The 18,420-nt window shown below is 38.3% G+C and overlaps 1 protein-coding gene across 5 annotated transcripts in view; it reads right to left on the bottom strand.

The window, feature by feature from the left end:
- Positions 1-1,322, bottom strand: part of FILIP1 (filamin A interacting protein 1) — a 110,635-nt gene extending 109,313 nt beyond the window's left edge. For all 5 annotated transcript variants that reach the window (XR_009958021.1, XM_062572838.1, XM_062572840.1 and 2 more), the window contains exon 1: positions 865-1,322. The gene's annotated coding sequence lies outside the window, so the exon portion shown is untranslated. The remainder of the gene's footprint in view (positions 1-864) is intronic.
- Positions 1,323-18,420: the final 17,098 nt, after the last annotated feature.

The raw sequence follows: 18,420 nt of genomic DNA, 5'->3' as shown, positions 1-18,420 counted from the left end.
TCATTCTTCAATTGACCAAACAGTTTTTGTCAGTTTAGACATACACAAATCATGGTAAGCAATTCCTCCCTTAAATTACACGACCATTATGTGACCATAGGATATGCATTTCACACAGATAAACAGGCTTCTATTGTGCTGTCGGGGTGAAAGATCTGAGAACTGGTTTCTCATTTATTTTGCTAAAAGAAACAGTCACTTTACAAACAACCAGCCAGCTCAAGCACACTGGGGTATAACAAATGTAAGGTCACTCTTTAGGAAGATTATGTTATAAAGCGAATCAATCAAACAGAGATTAATGCTTGTGCTATATAAATAAGTACAAGGAGAAGAACCAAGACCTGCTGTCACAAGGGTAGTACAAAATGTACCAGGTGTGTCTGTGCACTTGATGTTATTCAGGAAAGAAAAATACAAGTGCACTAGGTCACAAAATGTTCAGTTAATGCAGTTACTGAATGGCTATTTCCTCTTACCACAGAGGCTGTTACTGTCTTTTAATTAGCTATTAAACTATCACTGGTAAGGGAGGATATGTATTTTGTTCTTAAATCTTAGTTTGTCTTCTGTCAGAACATGAGCAGAAAAGACAAGATCTTTGTCAAAAGCCATACATTTTTTTTTCATACTGTTACTACCTACTTGATTACTCTTTGTTCTAAAAATTACAAAAATTATCTGAGCATTTTTTCTGTGATGAAAGAGCAAAAAACAAAACATCCAAACCTGCTATCCCAACTTTTCTCTGCTGAAGTTTTCAGTTCATGCAGAATATTGTTCATAGAAGGAAACAGCAACCATTAGAAAAGAAAATCACTTCTTGTAAAAAGAATCCACTAAGAACAGTTAGCCAAGTCTTACCTGGGAGCAAGAAGAACCTAGGAATATATCCTTCACCCCTCAAGATTGCAGCAGCTTGTCCCACAGTATTAGCCTGATCCAGCCCAGGAGAACACAAAGAGAGAAACTTTTCCCACTTTTCTAGGTCCACCAGCAGCTGAAGTGGTGAAGGCAAGAGGGTAGAGAACAGAAGACCGTAGCCGCTCTCACAGAAATCCCAGGCAGGAGAAGTAGGGGTATACTCTGTCGGTGTCTCACCCAGACTTTTGTTTAAAAGTTTTTTCAACTGTTGCTAGGTGGTGTTAGGCTTTGGCAGTTTAGTTCTCAGATTGTATTTCCCCTCTTCTGGTCTCTTCGCACAGTGTTACAGCAATGACTTTGTTGAGCTCAGCTCGCGTGTGCTATATTTAACCAGTGTTCTCAGCAAGTCAAGCCTGTCAACAGCTGAGAAGTTTGGAGCAGGCTTTACTGAGTTCCTCAGCTGCTGAATTATCAGTGGATGTAGCACTGCACAGCCCAGCTACTACAGTCACCGAAAGATTGCGGAGAAACTGTCAAATCCTTTTAAGGCTTCCAGTGACTTCACGGAAGTAATTACTATTTAAAGCACTAAATACAAGTTGTGCATTTAGGCATATATTTTAGACTGGTAGAGAAAGAATACTTGTGTTCACAGCAGATGAGTTCAATTATTTATACAGTGAGGAGTTTCCTAGGACATGTAGGAAGTTTATAATTTGAAAGGTATGCACTTCACTTGAGGAAAAAGCACACGTGGGGAGAACTTTTCATAGCATATTTTTACACAGCTTAAATATATTAAGATGACATAGAGAAATTAATAAAAGGCTTAGGTTGGAAAACTTTCAATGTGATATTTATTCCAAAGACAACCCGATTCTTCCAGACCAAGAGCTTCCTACAGTAATTCCTGCTGTCTCTAACACTTACTGGAGAAGAAAAGAAAAGCCACAAAACCCCCAATTAGTTTGATATGCAGCAGGCAAGAAGGAGCTTTAGGGACATATCACTCCAGGGTTGTGTACATTTTATTGTATCCACACTTGCTTCTGGATCTAATAACTGATTTTAGTTCTAAGCCTTAAGTCTCTTAATCATGGGGACAATAATTATATCGCGCAGCTTTTCAGCCTACAAACTACCATGATATCAAGGCTCTCCAAAGACTTCTCAGATGTCAGACTGCAGAGGAAAGTTATACTAACTCCTGTGAAAACAGTCCCTGGAAATGTCCTTGGCAAGGAAAACTCCTCACCTCAACAGCTCTCTTCTGATCAGAGCTGTGCTTCAGAGAGATATACAAAATGGACATCTTTCAGAAAGCTTATCCCAAGTAACAGTTTGCCATCATCATCTGGAGGTAGATGAGGAGGGAGGGAGGGAAGAAGAAAGGAAGAAAGGAAGGAAGGAAGAGAGGAAGGAAGGAGAAAGGTACTAGCCAATTTGCTCATTGATCTTTGTCCATGAAGGCACCCAGTTCTTTCTGAGCAAAAGCAAGAGATTCAAGCCAGTCATAACAATACCCATGAGTGATGCTGGGTCACTGTGCAAATTGTAGGATGGGTAGCAAAAAGGTGTCATGCTCTTCGTGGTGATTTCAACATATAGGAAACTAATGTCAAGTAACTGATATTCCAATATCACACTGACAGTGCATTTATAAATGCCCCAGATGTTCCCAATGTGTCAAACAGATTTTATTTTGGTGACCAAGTAATAATCACTAATCTCTTGTTGTCCATTTAAATATTTGACTTGGACAGAATAGCTGGAATATGTAAAAATATGAAGTCTTCTATTTTACAGAAACAGCTATTTGGAAGATTATTGTAAAAACAGATAATGTCTTGGCACAAAGCTTAGTGTAGCATGCTTACACTTTGAATTTAAATGTTACATATTACCCATATTTTATAAAGAACATCTAATTTTGTTCTTCCATGTCAAACTGAGGTATTCCAATCAGATGAGTATCTTTTGGGCTGTTGTGGCCTTAACTTATCTCTCAAAGTGCAATTTTAATAGTACTTTATCCATTAAACTACAGCAATCAGGCAAACATAACAATTAATTGGCTCACAAATCTCAGTGAAACCAAATGATTCTCAACATTTCTCTCCCATTAGTTAGTGGTACACTCACTGAGTGGAAAACAATGCAATTTCTTAGGAGGGTGATTGGCAACCTATGCTGCCAACCCTTGTGGGTGGGTTTCAATAGTGACCTGCTGATGCATGTCTGCTCACTCTTGCACAACTGCAATCTTAGTCCCCAGCTGCAAACCACAGATATTACTCTTGTAACATTCTAGGAATCTGAGCATAGACATGGGGGAATTCAGAAGATTTTGCAAGTGAATCGAGGAAAATATAAGAACTTCTAGCATAGGAAAGAGTACAGTTATTCTGCATTGATGGAAGTGTAAAACTTTGTACAATATGAGAATGGTTCACATTTAAGTATCTTCCCTATTGGTTGGATGGAAAAATAATTATAAATAGATAGTGTGTGGAGGATGGGGAATAACAGTAGGAAAAAAAAGGACCACAGATGTTGATAGACTTTTTAGTCTGGCATTCTTAATTTGTACAAGTAGGTCTAGAAAGTATGGTATATCCTTATTGAAAAACGCAGGATGCTAGAGTCCAAAGTAAAGTCTTCTAAGAAAATTTTTAATGAAAGCCAAAGCTCCCAGCATTATTTCTATCAAAACACCAAAGGCTAGAGCCAATGCTGAACTAGTCGTAAAACATGCTGCATCTTTACCACCAATTAGTTCTGCTTAAAGACATTTAATTCTGTATGAGTCCATCTTTTTTGTGCTAGCTATCTGAATCGTTCAAGGTCATAATAGAGCAAATTCTATGGTCCTATCCAATGTGGACTATTAAAGTACTTTACAAGGATCTTATTTCAACAGGATTATTTCCAGAGACATGTACTCCTCCATGGAAGCAAAGGGGCAGAATGTGGCCCTAGAGAGTGAACAAGCGCAGTAGCAAAAGCTATTGCCATTTTTTGGAGCTAATGTTAGTGTCAGATATAGAGGAGAGATTTGTATTTAATTTTGCAGTAGTCAGGTTCCTGTGAGATTGCCTAAAATGTCTTGGGACAGATGATATGAGTTTTGACGAACTATATGGGAAAGAAATGTAGGCCCTCTTCAGCAGTTTAAACATCTGGCAGTGGAAATAAAGAATCACATACAAACACACAGAATGGTTGAGGTTGGAAGGGACCTCTGGAGATCATCTAGTCCAACCCCCCCCCCACCCCCCCGCTCAAGCAGGGTCACCTACAGCATGTTAGACAGCATCACATCCAAGTGGGTTTTGACTATCTCCAGAGAAGGAGACTCCACGACCTCTCTGGGCAACCTGTGCCAGGGCTCCGTCACTCTCACAGGGAAGAAATTCCCCCTCATGGTCAGGCGGAACTTCCTGTGGTTTAGTTTGTGCTTGTTGCCTCGTATCCTGTTGTTTAGCACCTCTGAAAAGAGTTCAGCCTCATCCCCTTGACCTCCCCCCCCCATGCCTTAAGGTATTTACAGACATTGACAAGATCCCCCCTCAGTCTTCTCTTCCCCAGGCTGAAGAGGCCCAGCTCTCGCAGCTGTTCCCCATAGGGCAGATGCTCCAGCCCTCTGATCATCTTTGTAGCCCTATGCTGGACTCTCCCCAGTAGCTCCATGTCTCTCTTGGAGCCCAGAACCGGACACAGTACTTGAGATGAGGCCTCCCCAGCGCTGAGTAGAGGGGCAGGATCACCTCCCTTGAGCTGCTGGCAACACTCTTCCTAATGCACCCCAGGACACCATTGGCCTTCTTGTCCACAAGGGCACATTGCTGGCTCATGGTCAACTAATTGTCCACCATCACTTCCAGATCCTTCTATGCAGAGCTGCTTTCCAGCAGGTCAGCCCCCAGCTTGTACTGGTGCATGGAGTTATTCCTCCCTAAGTGCAGGACCCTGCATTTGCCCTTGTTGAACTTCATGAGGTTCCTCTCCATCCAGCTCTGCAGCCTGTCCAGGTCTCTCTGAATGGCAGCACAGCCCTCAGGTGTGTCAGCCACTCCCCCCAGCTTGAGATCATCAGCAAACCTGCTGAGGAGGCACTCTGTCCCCTCATCCAGGTCACTGATGAAGAAGTTGAATGGAATGGGACCCAGTACTGAGCCCTGGGGAACTCCACTAGCTACAGGCCTCGAGCTAGACTCTGCACCACTGATCACAATCCTAACAGAGTGATTATAAATTTTGCACGGCAAAAGCAGCCTTCACTCTCAGCATCTCAGCCTCAGTTGAAGGCAAAAATGTTGTCTTGCTCTAGTGCCATGCTCCAAAATCAGTGATGAGAAATTGAAAAGTATTCAAAAAAAAGTTACATGGCCTGGATAGAAGATGCACACAACAGTGAAGGGCTGAAAAAGTTTGAGTTGTTTATTACATCCCTAGAAAAACCTAAAATGTTGCTTATGGTCTACAGATATCTGCATGACAACAAAATTGTTGACAGAAGGGTGTTTGAGCAAAGAAAGGTATAGTGGATCCAGAAGCCTGAAGCTGGAGTTTGAAAAACTCATATTAGGAGAAAGGTAGATATTTTGGACAGTGACAGTTATTAACAATTGGGTCATGTTTCCTAGGAACAAGTACTTTTAATTAAGAATGGATGACTTACTATAAGATATGCTATAATGCAGAGCTTCTCAACTGAGAAGTCATATCAGGCAATCAAGAGGGACAATGAAAATAGGACCTTGAGCAAAGAAAATCTCCTTCCTCCATTTCCAGTATGCAAATTTTCAAGGTACAGTATTAGCCTCTCAGAGCATACATATACATATACATATTACCCATTTTTTAGGATTGTTGTTGTTCACATTATTACATTTCTCCCTACTTATTTTAGTAGAAAATGGAAGAAAACTTTTTACAACCTGAAATGTCAATATAAAAGATTTGGACGATACTGCTATAGAGAAATTCTGGGCTCGAGGCAGAAATTACTGGCTGAAAATCGGTGTTTTTTTATAGGGAAGAAGAAAATAGATCTTTCTTCTGATCTTACCAGTCCCCCTTGACCTTAAAATGTGTGCATGTAAATAAGCTTTTTCTGGAATACATACAATAGTATTATTATGCAATTTTTGTCTTAGCTATTCATCACTGTAGTATCTGACTATATCAAAATTTTTAAGTCATATTGGCATCCAAAGGATATAGCTTTTTTACTTTTTCCCTTTTTAATTATTTTACATCATAATTAATTGCACCAATATATTAGAAACAAATTTATCCACATGGTCTTAGATTTTATTAACTTAATGTCCTAAGGAGCTTTACCAAATACATAATTTTGTGCAAACAAGAACAGTTAGTTCTTCAAGTTGGCTCTTTAAATGTACTGAAGAGTTATCAGTATCTCAGCTTTTAAAAATTAACTTTCCTTTTGTTTGAAGAGTAGTGCACCATGGTCTTCTGACACTCTGCTTTAGTAAGTCCTATTGCTCATTTTCATAAAAGCTGTATTATTTTAGACTCTGATAATACTTTTAGCTTTCTTTTTGCTTTATGGTTTAACTTGTGCTGCCTTACAGTAAGATGGCCAGGAAGGAGGTTAATCATGTTTCAATTAATCTGATCTTGGCTCCATTCCCTCAAATCTATATTTTGCAAGGCTTAGGTATCTTTTTTCACTTTTCTAGATACCACTGTCATGTCCTAGAAGTTGATATTGCTTTTTAGATATAAGATCTGCTACATACTCAGCCCAACCACCTGCTTCCTTAATATCAAAAAATAAAACATACTTCTGCCATTCAGCTCATAGGTTTAATTTAGTTGTCTATTTTATAGTCTTGACAAATTAATGAAAGTAATGAAACTTTGTGACATTCCATAATCCAAATATTTTCTTAAATGTTAATTCTTTTACTAAAAGAAAGAAAAAATAGAAGTTAACAGTCAATTGCATAATTAACACTGCTATTTATTTTTTCCTTACACCTCTTCCTCCCTTTTCATGTTATCTGCAAAATATATGCCATTAAATCTTAAGTTTGTTAGCAGTAAACATGTCTGTCATATCAAAAAATCAATGGCTTAAGATCCTTGCCACAGTCGCAAACTTCCAGGAACACTTAATGGCATTTTATAGTCTTTCCTGTAATAGTTTTGCATACTTTATCAGTGAGATAAGAAGAAGGTATCTTTAATTTCCATTCTTCTTACACTGTCTTGATCTTTCAACAAGCATATTTTGGACTTTTTGTGCAATTTAAATGAAAGAAACATGTCAAAAGGTTTGGCCATTTCTGTTATTTTAGATTTTATATTTCTGCATTGTGCCAACAAAAATGCTGACATTTCATAAGCCTTCTCCAAATGAAGTGGGGAATAATTCAAAGATGAGTAGAGACAAGATGTACAGCCTCATCAAGAAAGCCAAATGGCCCATCAAATTTAGAGGGGCACGACACTGTCTATGACAAATGACAGAAAAAATATTGATAACATTAGTATCATGTTTGGACACTTTGAGTTCAGAGCCTGAAAACCTGCCGCTCACAGCTCAGTCAGGTGGAGGCAGCCCAAAGTGCAAGTCTGGAGGAAAATGCTAGCTCAGGTCACCGCAACTGGAGCAAATCATCTTACTTGGTCTGCTGCCACACCCCAGGAGTGGTATGCAACATGCTCAAAGACTATGATAAAAATGAGCTGCACAGGGTTTAATTGCTTTTAAGGCCAGAGTAAACTATTCTGATAATCTAATAAAGCCTCCCACACAAGAAAGCCTGTGGAATTTTCCTCATGCAAAGCAGTAATTTTTAGTGAATAAAGAACATATTTTAGACATATTAGATAAATCAAATAGGGACAATCTGCCACATTAAAGTATAACGTGATCCAGTTATGTATTATTTCAAGCAAATCAAATTTCACAATTTATTTCCAGTTTGAGGTTGGCTGACTTTATCTCCTAGCCCACCGGACTGCAAGTCCTGGCCTTCAAACTAGCAGCCTTCAAACTCTCTTGATTTGTGGACTTCTAAAAATTTTCCTGTGGAGACACACGCCCCTGCAGAGAAAAATTAGGCTTATAGGAACTAGCCTTGTTTTTTCTGTCCTTTTTTTTTTTTTTTTTTTTTTTTTTTTTTTTTTTGCCCCCCTTCAAAACAGTATACAGATGTCCTTGGACCACAGAGTTAAAACCATTCTGAATGACTTTTCCTTATGCAGGTCATTATAAATTATGATCAAGTCAATTCTGAGCCTTCTCTTTTATGAGCTAAATACAGTGAACTTTTTACTCTTCATTAGCACATATTTGCATATTATGAAAGGACCTTTGCAAATTGCCTACAGTCATTAAAAATAATCAAGCAAATAAGCAAGCACCCTACTATTCTAAGCCTGTGACATTAGATTCTTCATCAGATAAATATGGATAAATATAGACAAAAATAGAATATCATTTCCAGACTTAAATATTTCCTTGAAAGGACACCTGGAATGTGTTTTTTGAATTATCTCATGACGATATGTTGCACTGAATGCCAGTAGTCCTGTATTTTCTGAGGATTGTTTGTGCACTCTTCAACCATGAAGGGTACTCCACAAAATTGCTACAGAATTTTGTAATGTAATGTAAATATCATCTTGTATTTAATATAAGTATGAAGCTCACTTTTCTAAAGATCTTTTTAATTGAAAAAGAACTTGGAAAGGAATAGGGAGATAGCAACTACACATAGGTAATTATCAGTAGCACATGCAAAGGATATTATAAAGTTTGCTATTAATCAAACAAACATGAACTTATACTTTTATATAATATGAATGCATACTTTTAATGGAGTAAGACCTAACAAAACATTCTTCTCCTTGTAGTTCATCTTAATTTTGTTCAATGTACTTAGCGTCCTACTGTTTTTGAAAATCTCACAAGCTGTGGAACAGAAAACTGTAGCTTAATTACAGTCAATAGATCAACAGCTGTTTTGCACCAGTGGAGACTGGCCATTTATCCTTAAGATGGCTTCAATTCTTCGTGCTATCTTCTCTTCAGTACTCCATCAGCTTATAGGGAAACTGGAATGACCAAATAGATGAAATTCCTTTATGGTAATTACTTAACATTACAAATATTGACAGAATTTGGTAAGATTCCTCTGCTGCAGATTTGCTCTTTACCAGATCTCTCCCCTGTAATATGAACAAGTCATCCTCAAAGGAAATGCAGCAGTGTCTGAGGTGTAAACTAGGAATATTACACAATAAATATGCAGGACAGGAGTAACAGAATAATTTCTCTGAACAAAACAGATCAGCTGAATGCGTTATTAAAGCTAGGACTCCTAAGGACGAGATCACCAAGATTAGCATCCCTCTCCTTGTAGTGACCTGAACTCTTGGATGTCTACAGGAGGTCAAGTTATGGTTTGGACATCTCCAAGAATACAGTGCCACCTACCTACAAGTCAGGGTTACTTCATGGAAGAGGACTGGCGGGGGCTGTCGCCCCGCAGCCAGGTCAGCACCACATGTCCTGCCTTGTGCTCGGGGCTCTTTCCACTGCACAGCCCTAGGCTGCAGTGCGTTTCCCACAAAACACTGTTTTTTGTCATCAACTCACTTCTTCATTTACAAGCTTTAATTCATGTGCTGACTGGTCATACCTTACTTTGCTTAAGACATTGTAAGATAACAGTCTTGTATCGTTAGTATTCGTTAGATTTTATTGACTGAAGCCTAAATTCATTATTACACTCTCTGTGGACCCGTAGAACTTCAATTGCTGAAGAGAAAGGATTGGCTAACACATGTATAAGCATCCAAATAGCTTCAAAATAGGTACCTGCCTAGAGTTATGTATTTGGAAAAGCATGAAGCTGCAGGGGTAGCTTTTTCTAATTTTATTTTCCTGAAAACCTAAGGACAAGATTCCCCAGAAATGAGCCATGGATGTACTCCAGATGCAAACAACAGTCCAATTAACTTCTTTATGAAGAACTGTCTCCAATACCATTAGTGCATTGTATGCATGCACCTTTCTGGAAGACAGCCATCGCATTTGCAAGAATGATTTGTGTGAGGAGCACAAAAGGGAAGGGATAAGGTATTTAGGTGCAGACATTAATTCATTCTTGAAGAGCATCTCTGCAAGGGGCCAGAAGCAGGGTTTTGAAATCCAAGAATACAATCTCCATGAAGTACCAAGAGCATGCTGGTCTAAATACAAAGAAAATAAGGCTATATGTAAAATAACTCTTGCTTCTCTCAAACTGTTCAGCAAAAAATAGGCCCTGTTCTCTAGATACCACTGTAGATTTGCCATAATTCACTCTTTGTGGTTTTATTTCATAGTTGTGGGAAGAGGAACCTGCTGAAGCACTTCTTTCTACTTCCTATTATTTGAGAATTTGGTGAACAGTATTGAAGAGGGCTCAGTTAAATTACTGTTCCATTCATTTGCCTGAAGATACATTGCTTGCCAATGATGCTCAGAAATGAAATGCTCATTCAGAATGCCTTCTTTTTAAGCAGTGATGTTCTCTAAGCACACAGCTTACTGGGAAGCTTTGGGAGGGAAGTGCTTTGCCTTTTATTGATTTTTGTTTTACCCGTAACAAATGAGGATGAAAATAGGAAATTTGACAAAAATCTTTCATTGCTCTAGAGTCTGCTTTGCCCTTACCTTTCAATATTAGCATATAATCTTTATGCATGTTTTGGCCCTAAAACTATACAACTACTTTATTTTGTAAGCATCAGGAGGATATGGATTTTTAAAACATACCTGTTGGAAAATGTTCTTTGTAAAAAACCCCAAATGCTATTCCTGTTATTAGCAAGCAGTCAGAAGTTGGAATAACAGAAAAAGTTCAAATGATAATACGTTCACACTGAATATTAAATCTGCTGCTTTCACTCCGACTACAACACAACATGCTAGAGCATCATCCAGGGAAGAACACAGCATCAAAGCAGTGAGAGGAGACCAGGATCATTATCTTCGCATCAGTATCTGACTGACTGAAACTGCACGCTCATAGTGCAAAGAGCAAATTGATGAATATAACTCCATTTTGTCTACATATATTGACTATGCCATTGCTCAGAAACCTTTCTGAACCACAACTACAATGCACCTCTGATAATCTCGCTACAGATTAGTGCCCAATACCTGCCTACTAAATCAAATTACTGAGAAGAAAGTTACCAGAGGTTCCTCTCAGTCCTTCTAAATAAGACTACAGTCTTTAGAGAAACTGAATGAGACAGGAGGTGAGACTGGGCGTCCCAAGGCAATAGGGAAATGTGATGGTGCACAGTGCAGGAATCGAGAGAGGGAATACGCAGATGAACCTGAAGCTGTGGTAGCAAGAGCACTGCAGAACGCCTAGCAAGGTACTTCTACCTAGAAGCTAGAAGGGAGGAAAATAAAGTACCTTAAACATTCTATATCCACAAAGCTATTGGTTTTTCGACATACAAGCAACTTCAACAGAAAGAGGTACATGCTAGATCGAATGCAAGCAGCAATCACCACTGATCAGCCATGTAGGTTTCCTTCTTTTTCATTTGATGCCTGGTTAATTTAAGTAGATCTACATCCAGCTAATTCTTGAGTATTCGTTCTTTCAGTGCCCAAAGGCATAACAACAAAAAGATTGCTGAGCAGGGCAGTCAGAGCTAGTATGGGCCCCAGAAACCTGTAACGAAATTGTGTTGTTTATTTTATTAGGCTATCTTGCTGTTTACAAATCAAAAATACTGCTACTTTCTACTTGCAACATTTTTTCAAAAGGTGTCCACACACAAAATGCACAGTACTTCAGTGCAGATTTCACCTCACCTAATTTCAGCCATGAAGGTAGGCACACAGTCTGAGCTGGTTGTTCATGCTGCCTCTAGTAATGAATAGAAGTGAACCACTTCATCCCGAATGATTCAACGTTCATTTTTGATGGTAAAGTAATGTAAGAAGAATCTAGTCTGCAGCACAACTCTGTATCTTATTTTATCACTATTGCAGAGTAAATAATTTATATTTATTTCATGAGTATATCTAGTGGTATTTTTCATGAGCTATTGTACATAACATCTTTTTAAAAATAAATAGTTTAGTTTAGACAAGAAAGTAAATAAAGCATATAATTCCATTTTTCCAGAAATTCATGGAATTTTTGTTCTTTTCATATTTTCAAGACTTCTGTCGGGTCAAGACCTAAATCTTCACAACAAGTGTATTGCTAAATAAAACAGGACCAGGCAGCAAGCTGTACTGCTAGTTGTTCAAACTGTTTGTTAGTGCTTTGCTCACCATTTAAGTGGTACAAGTCTTCCAATACTGAATAGAGCAATATCCAGCTGCTTTTAAAAGTCAGAGTTTAACTATCTAAGAAAAGTTTAAAGAATCTCTTGATTCTTTATAAGATATAAGATATAAATGATTCAGTTGTTATATATTCAGAGGTGATTGGCTTTATGTTACTTCTCTTGTATTATTCCTAGAATTTTTATTAATCCTGTTTCCTTTAACAAGAAACAGATCTCTTTTTGGCAAATATTATCCTTGCATTCCTCCTTTTACAGAAGGCAGGAGGCCAAGATTTCTAAGTGTTTTGTGCTTCCCTCCCACATATATACCTTTTAAAATTTAGGCTTACTTTGTTTAGTCATGTTTTTCCTACAACTCTTTTGTACTAAGCAGGATTCTTTTTCCTTCAGGTCTAAGTAAATCCTTCCAGGAAGTCAAGAAGACTCTCGTGAATCTCAAATTATTCTTCTATATATCTGTCAAAAGGTTGCCCTGTAGTTCATCCACTAAGTGCTTCTGCACTGCTTTCTTTTTAGTGCTGCATGTGTGACAGGTTGAGATATTAAAAAAAAAATCTCCAGTGAAACCTCCATGGGCACCATCACTAAGAGTTTTTTGGGCACAGCTTACCCTTAACAAAACAAGCAATAGATAAAAGAGCTAAAATGCTCCAGACCATAGTCACATAATTGGGAATTAAGTCAAACAGAATGGAACAATATGGCCTTTTTAAGTTAAAAACACTGCAAGTCAGAACATTTCAAAACAACCAAAATAAACAATTCTCAACAGAGGACAATAAAGTGCGGAAGCAGAACTTGGGCACCTGAAGACAGATGGGAAGATTAATGCCACTTGCTGAAGGATGTGGTTGCTTTGTATAACTGCAACGCTCTACAAAAGAAACCCAAAGAATTGCTTGCTAGTCAAAGAAAGAGGAAAAATCTGCTAAAGGAGAGCCCCCTGTCCTTCACCCAGAATATTAGTAGGTGAACCTTCTCTGTAAAGCCACACGCTGACAAAGCCAAGAGAAGAGCCTGCGAGGGAAGCAGACAAACAAACAAAGCAACGAGGAGAGGGAAGAAATTGGAAACCTGTCTTAATGCAGGCAAGAACAGATACCAGATGAGAGATGGGACGGACAGCTAGCGCAGTCGATACTGTGTGGTAGAAACGTAGAAGCTGCAACGATGAGAGCAGCTGAAGAACCTAGGCAGACCCTCCCTTGCAATAAATGGCTGTTTTGAGCAACCAGTTTAGCTCCCTCTGCCAGCTGACAGCCATCGTTAAATGTAAGTCGCTCCAAATCCAAGAACAATAAACACCCTTTAGCACAAGAGTATGAGCTTCAAGTCTTTACTTGCTCTGAGGTTTATTTCTACCATATATTAACAAAAACAAGGGCCTTCACGTAAAGCAAGAGACAGTCACACACACGGGGTGTGGGGTCACTGTCCCAGTAGGCCTTTAGCTACAAATATGATGATTTGATTTTTCAGCTACTTATATATGGGAAGGTATATAAATTCATAAAGTTAATAAACCAGTTTGCCTCCAAGCATCTAAATGACCTTCAAGAATCATCAGGGCAAAAGACATGCTCATGGATTATAGTATCAGAAGAGAAATATGATGAGAAAAATAAAGTGAAATAATAAGGATTTTAAATAGTTTTCTGTACTGATAATTAATGCCAGTTCAGTCCTACACTGAAGTAGAAAGTATCTTCCTGTGGACATAGATTACTGCAAACACTCTAGCTTCAGTCAGGCCTGAGAGAAAGACTTTAACTCAAATGTTGAAGACAGTCTGAGGGCAACAGTCATTTCTAAAAAGCCAAAATATTGTATGAATGTTGTGTCTTCAGAGCATTTTCTTTTTGGTAGGGAGCAGCAGAGAGGAAGGGGCAATATATCTTTGTGTATAGTAAAGATGTTGGGCAGGTAACTAATCATCTTTCTGTCTGTTTCAGCCCATATAAGCATTTTGTACTCACAGGACCACCCTAATCATTGTGTTCAAACTACAAAAGAAATATTCCTTGCACTCCTTCAGGAAGCATAGGAAAAATATCCAGAGAAAAATAAAGAAAATAACTGTGGCCTTTGCATTTGCTTTTGGATTAGGGCCTCGGGATAAAATAGTGCACTAGAAAGAAGCATAGAGGTTTGAAAGTGGGACTTACTCCACAGGCCTCTCACACCCTGTGAAGACCTAGAACGGATAAAGTGATCCTGGACAAAGGTATGTGTGAATAGTTTCCTGTTGGTAACATGTGGCATTCCCAGGCAATCAAACTACTGATCTCAAACTATCAGAATGCAAGAAGTAAAACTGAGGGGGGTGTAAAAGGAGAGCTACATGTGAGAAGTTTTATTATCACAGTAGGAAAGGATATAGATCTTGAGCTGCTGCCTGCTACACTTCTTCCCTCTTGAATATGAAGGGCTGATCAGTAGTTGAGTATAGCAGACTCACATAAAAGCAAAAGATGGTCAAGGTTTGAATTACAAGTAGCGCTCAACTGGACAGAGGCAGCACCTCCACTGTTCTGGAGGAAAAGGAGATTGGGAGGACTAGTGACAACCAGGGAAACACCTCACCTTGAAGAGAAAGGGATTCACTTCCCAGTGAAGAGCAGATCCTCCTTACTTTGAGCTCCTTCTCCACCAAACCCCATAAAACTTTTGCAGAGGTGCAGTGGGAGGAGGGCCCTTCATGTCTGTCTTCAGGTCATGATAGAAGCAAGAGGGCATTTACCTCCAGTTGTTTAGTCACTCTCATTTGTTATCAGTGATTCTCTGCTTTTTTCTTTAACGCTACTGCATGTCCATTTTCTCTATCCCAATCTTTTTTTCATGGATACATTGCAAGAATGAATGGAAGAACAAGCTACTCCAAAAATATTAGGCTCTATACTTTTGAGAGATTCTACAAAGAACAAAATCCAATCCAAACATATATGGGTCTAATATGTTTTAAATCCACTTATAGAACTGAATATGAGCATCGTCTTATTCTTTTATGTAAATATTTCAGACTTCCTAGGTTTAGCCTTAGGCTTCTTCATAAGTAAGTACAAGAGAAGGCAGCAGAATAAATTGACTCAATCACCCTTTTCCTACTTTCAAAAATTCTCCAAAATCATTATCTTCACATATGAGAATTTTACTATGAAATTACTTGCCTGTTAGAACAGAATAAGCACAGCCATAGTAACCATATTTATAAAATAAAAACAACTTCAGAAACAAAGATGGACAATAGATTGTTGTTTTCTATGCTATTTGAATAAAAATAGATGTGTTAAAGCGCAAAAAAGAAAAAAGAAGAAGCATCAAAATATTATTCTGGAAGATCACTAATGAGCAAACCCTCCCAAATTCCTCTTCTTTGACTTCACCACAATCATGAAATGAATTCCTCCGGAATGTAAACAGGTTTTTCTTCTGTTCAGCTACCAAAAAGAGTAAGTCAGCTTTCACCTTAGCAAAAATTGAAATCACAGTAATGCACATTGCCCTGGACTGCCCACAACTTCTAAAGCTTCTCATCCTATCCATAGTATATCTCATTTTAAAATAGCAATGCACAACTTGTTAAAAACCCAGCATAGTGGTTTCTCCAATTAAGTTGTGTTACTTGTCTAGCTCCATCAGTTTAACAAACTGTACATTACTGCTTTTCAGTGTATTATGAAAATACTGGTCTTCCTACACCACGTCTGAGATTAATGTGGGACACTACTAACAGTAGCCACATGGAAATGCATCCTTTATGTTTCTGGTCAGAGTAAGAAATCCAACAATTGCTCTTTATATTAGGAGTGCAGTTGTGAGAAATCTAATACATGAACAGAAGACACTTAGATTAGATACTCCAGTCTTTAGGGTAGTTTTTGCTGCTTTGGGCTTCAGCCAATGAACTTCACATTAAATGGAAGGAAAACAACCATAGTGACTTTGAGATAACTATGTATTGTAGTGTAAGTAGAAAGATGTCAATAAATTGCAGTATGAATGTTCCCAGATTTATTCATTTGGTACCAAATGCCTATAGGTTTAACATGGTTTGAATTTGAAATCAATAGAATTTCTGGAAGAAGGAGGGGCAAACAGGGGCAGGAGGGTCTTTTCCCCAGACTCTGATCTGAACAGCTAGAGACAACCCCCATTGCCATTACATTACAAATATACTGTATCCATACTGTGGATCACCTATGTTATGATCAGCTTAGGATTCAACTGGACTAATATAGAAATCTATAGTGTACATACATGCTTCTGAGCTAGGTCCAGACTCCCTGTGTATTAACAGCTGTCTAATTTCTAAGGTGCAGCTCCTCTCCTGCCAATACAGTCAGTGAAATTACTCCCTAAAAGTGTTTATTCCGTTTCAGCGACCATAAGGTGCTAAGCTTAAATCAGATGTCTCTATCACTGATGTCTGAAATTAGATGAAATGATTCTCACCTTTGCCATCTTTGGCATCTGTTGCTTTGAGATCCCAGGTATCTCTCTATATCCCCTGAAAATAAAACTGATTTCCTCCACATCTTGAAATTTTTGTTTAAGCAGCTGTTTTAAACAGCTAGTTTTCTGTTCACAAGGCTTCACCATTTTCTTTACGTTTAATGTCCCTCATTTTCTATTTTCTTCTTCAGCTATTCTGTCTAGCCAGAAAATGATGGCACAGACAGTGAAGACTATTGATACCTATTGACTAAAGGGTCCTTCTTATGCCACAGCTTAGAGCTGTTTAGAACTTAAAGCTTAGAGATAACTAGATCTTGAAAGTTTTTGATTGGAAAAAACTTAGGTTCTTGATGAGTCTCCTATAATCCATTTCAACAAAGCTAATGAATACATATACTACTTATATTGTTTCTCAGACAATTAATTCATTTAGTGAATTTGGAAAAGCTTCTATAGCAGTGAAAAACAGTATCTTTCACAATAATAAATAATAAATGAATTTTATGTGCATAGAAGTAATAATAGATAAAAAAGCAAAGGAATCATTTCTTTACCATTCATATAATTGCTTGTAAATATTCTTTGAAGGTAACATACACATGAGGCATACTCTGGGAACAAGTTAAGCTAGTAATATTTTTCTCCAAGTTTTAACTTGAGCTTGAGCTTGATGTACTTAAAATCTATGGTCATGCTTACGTCAGCTAAAGTCATTACAAAAAAGTAACAGCGTAAGAGCACAATACACTAAAACCTCTAGGAAGTGCCTTGGTTATCTCAGGAAAGTTTAAAGAGTCAGATCCAAGCCTTATGCGCATCAAATCTTTATAGAGTATATTACATCATATTCAGTATATACATTATGTATACATATGTGTGTGTGTGTGTGTGTGTATATATACATATATATATATAGCCAGAAGAAAACTAAGTTGTCTCAGAAAGACTTATGTCTAGTAGCAGACAGACTTATCATGCTAGGCTACATTGGTGTGTGTAAGTTCCAGTGTGCTAAATAGTGGATATTATGCCAGTATACTGTCCTGTGTATACTGAATTATTGTGAAGGTGTGAAAGAATAGACTGCTTATTACACCTGAATTTGCATGAGACTTTATTAGGTTAATCTTAAAAAGAATTAAAATCTAAATGTGTACATATATATACATATATATATATATATCTTCTGTTCACATATCCAAACGATAAATATTAAAAGTTTAGAGGATGGAAAGCTTCTTCCTGTACTGACCCACTGAAGACTTTGCCTGCTGAAGCATTCACTAAAAAGGCTGTCGGCAGACTTCAACAGCTTCCTGGGTCTGAAAGATGTAAGAACTACAATGTAAGATTTCTACCTGATGTATCTCTCTGCTTCCTAGTTGTACCAATACCAACAGACCGTTTGATCTAAGTATCACCAAACTGCAGTTGTCTTGAAGACTCCTTAATTTGGAAAAAAAAAAAGTGTAGGTGCTACTGGGAACAACATCTCTTTCCTGTGAGCAGACCTGTCAGGTACCACACACAGAGCACGACAGCCATTTGACGGGCATTTCACGTTCTCCCACTGCCGCACTTGCAGCTCAAGGATCAGCAGTTGCCTGCCGCAGCCCGGGCACGCTGTGTGTCCTGGGCTGCCTTGTCCCATAAAGCCAGCCGCACTTCTGCACAACATTACAGGCTAATGGGGACACTCAGCAGGGTTGTCACTTCGTGTGGCCCTTGGCTCAGAGAAGCCCCACCGGCAGGCAC

Source organism: Rhea pennata, chromosome 3, assembly GCF_028389875.1.
Source record: "Rhea pennata isolate bPtePen1 chromosome 3, bPtePen1.pri, whole genome shotgun sequence".
Classification (NCBI taxonomy): domain Eukaryota; kingdom Metazoa; phylum Chordata; class Aves; order Rheiformes; family Rheidae; genus Rhea; species Rhea pennata.
This window is presented reverse-complemented; position numbering and strand designations above follow the sequence as displayed.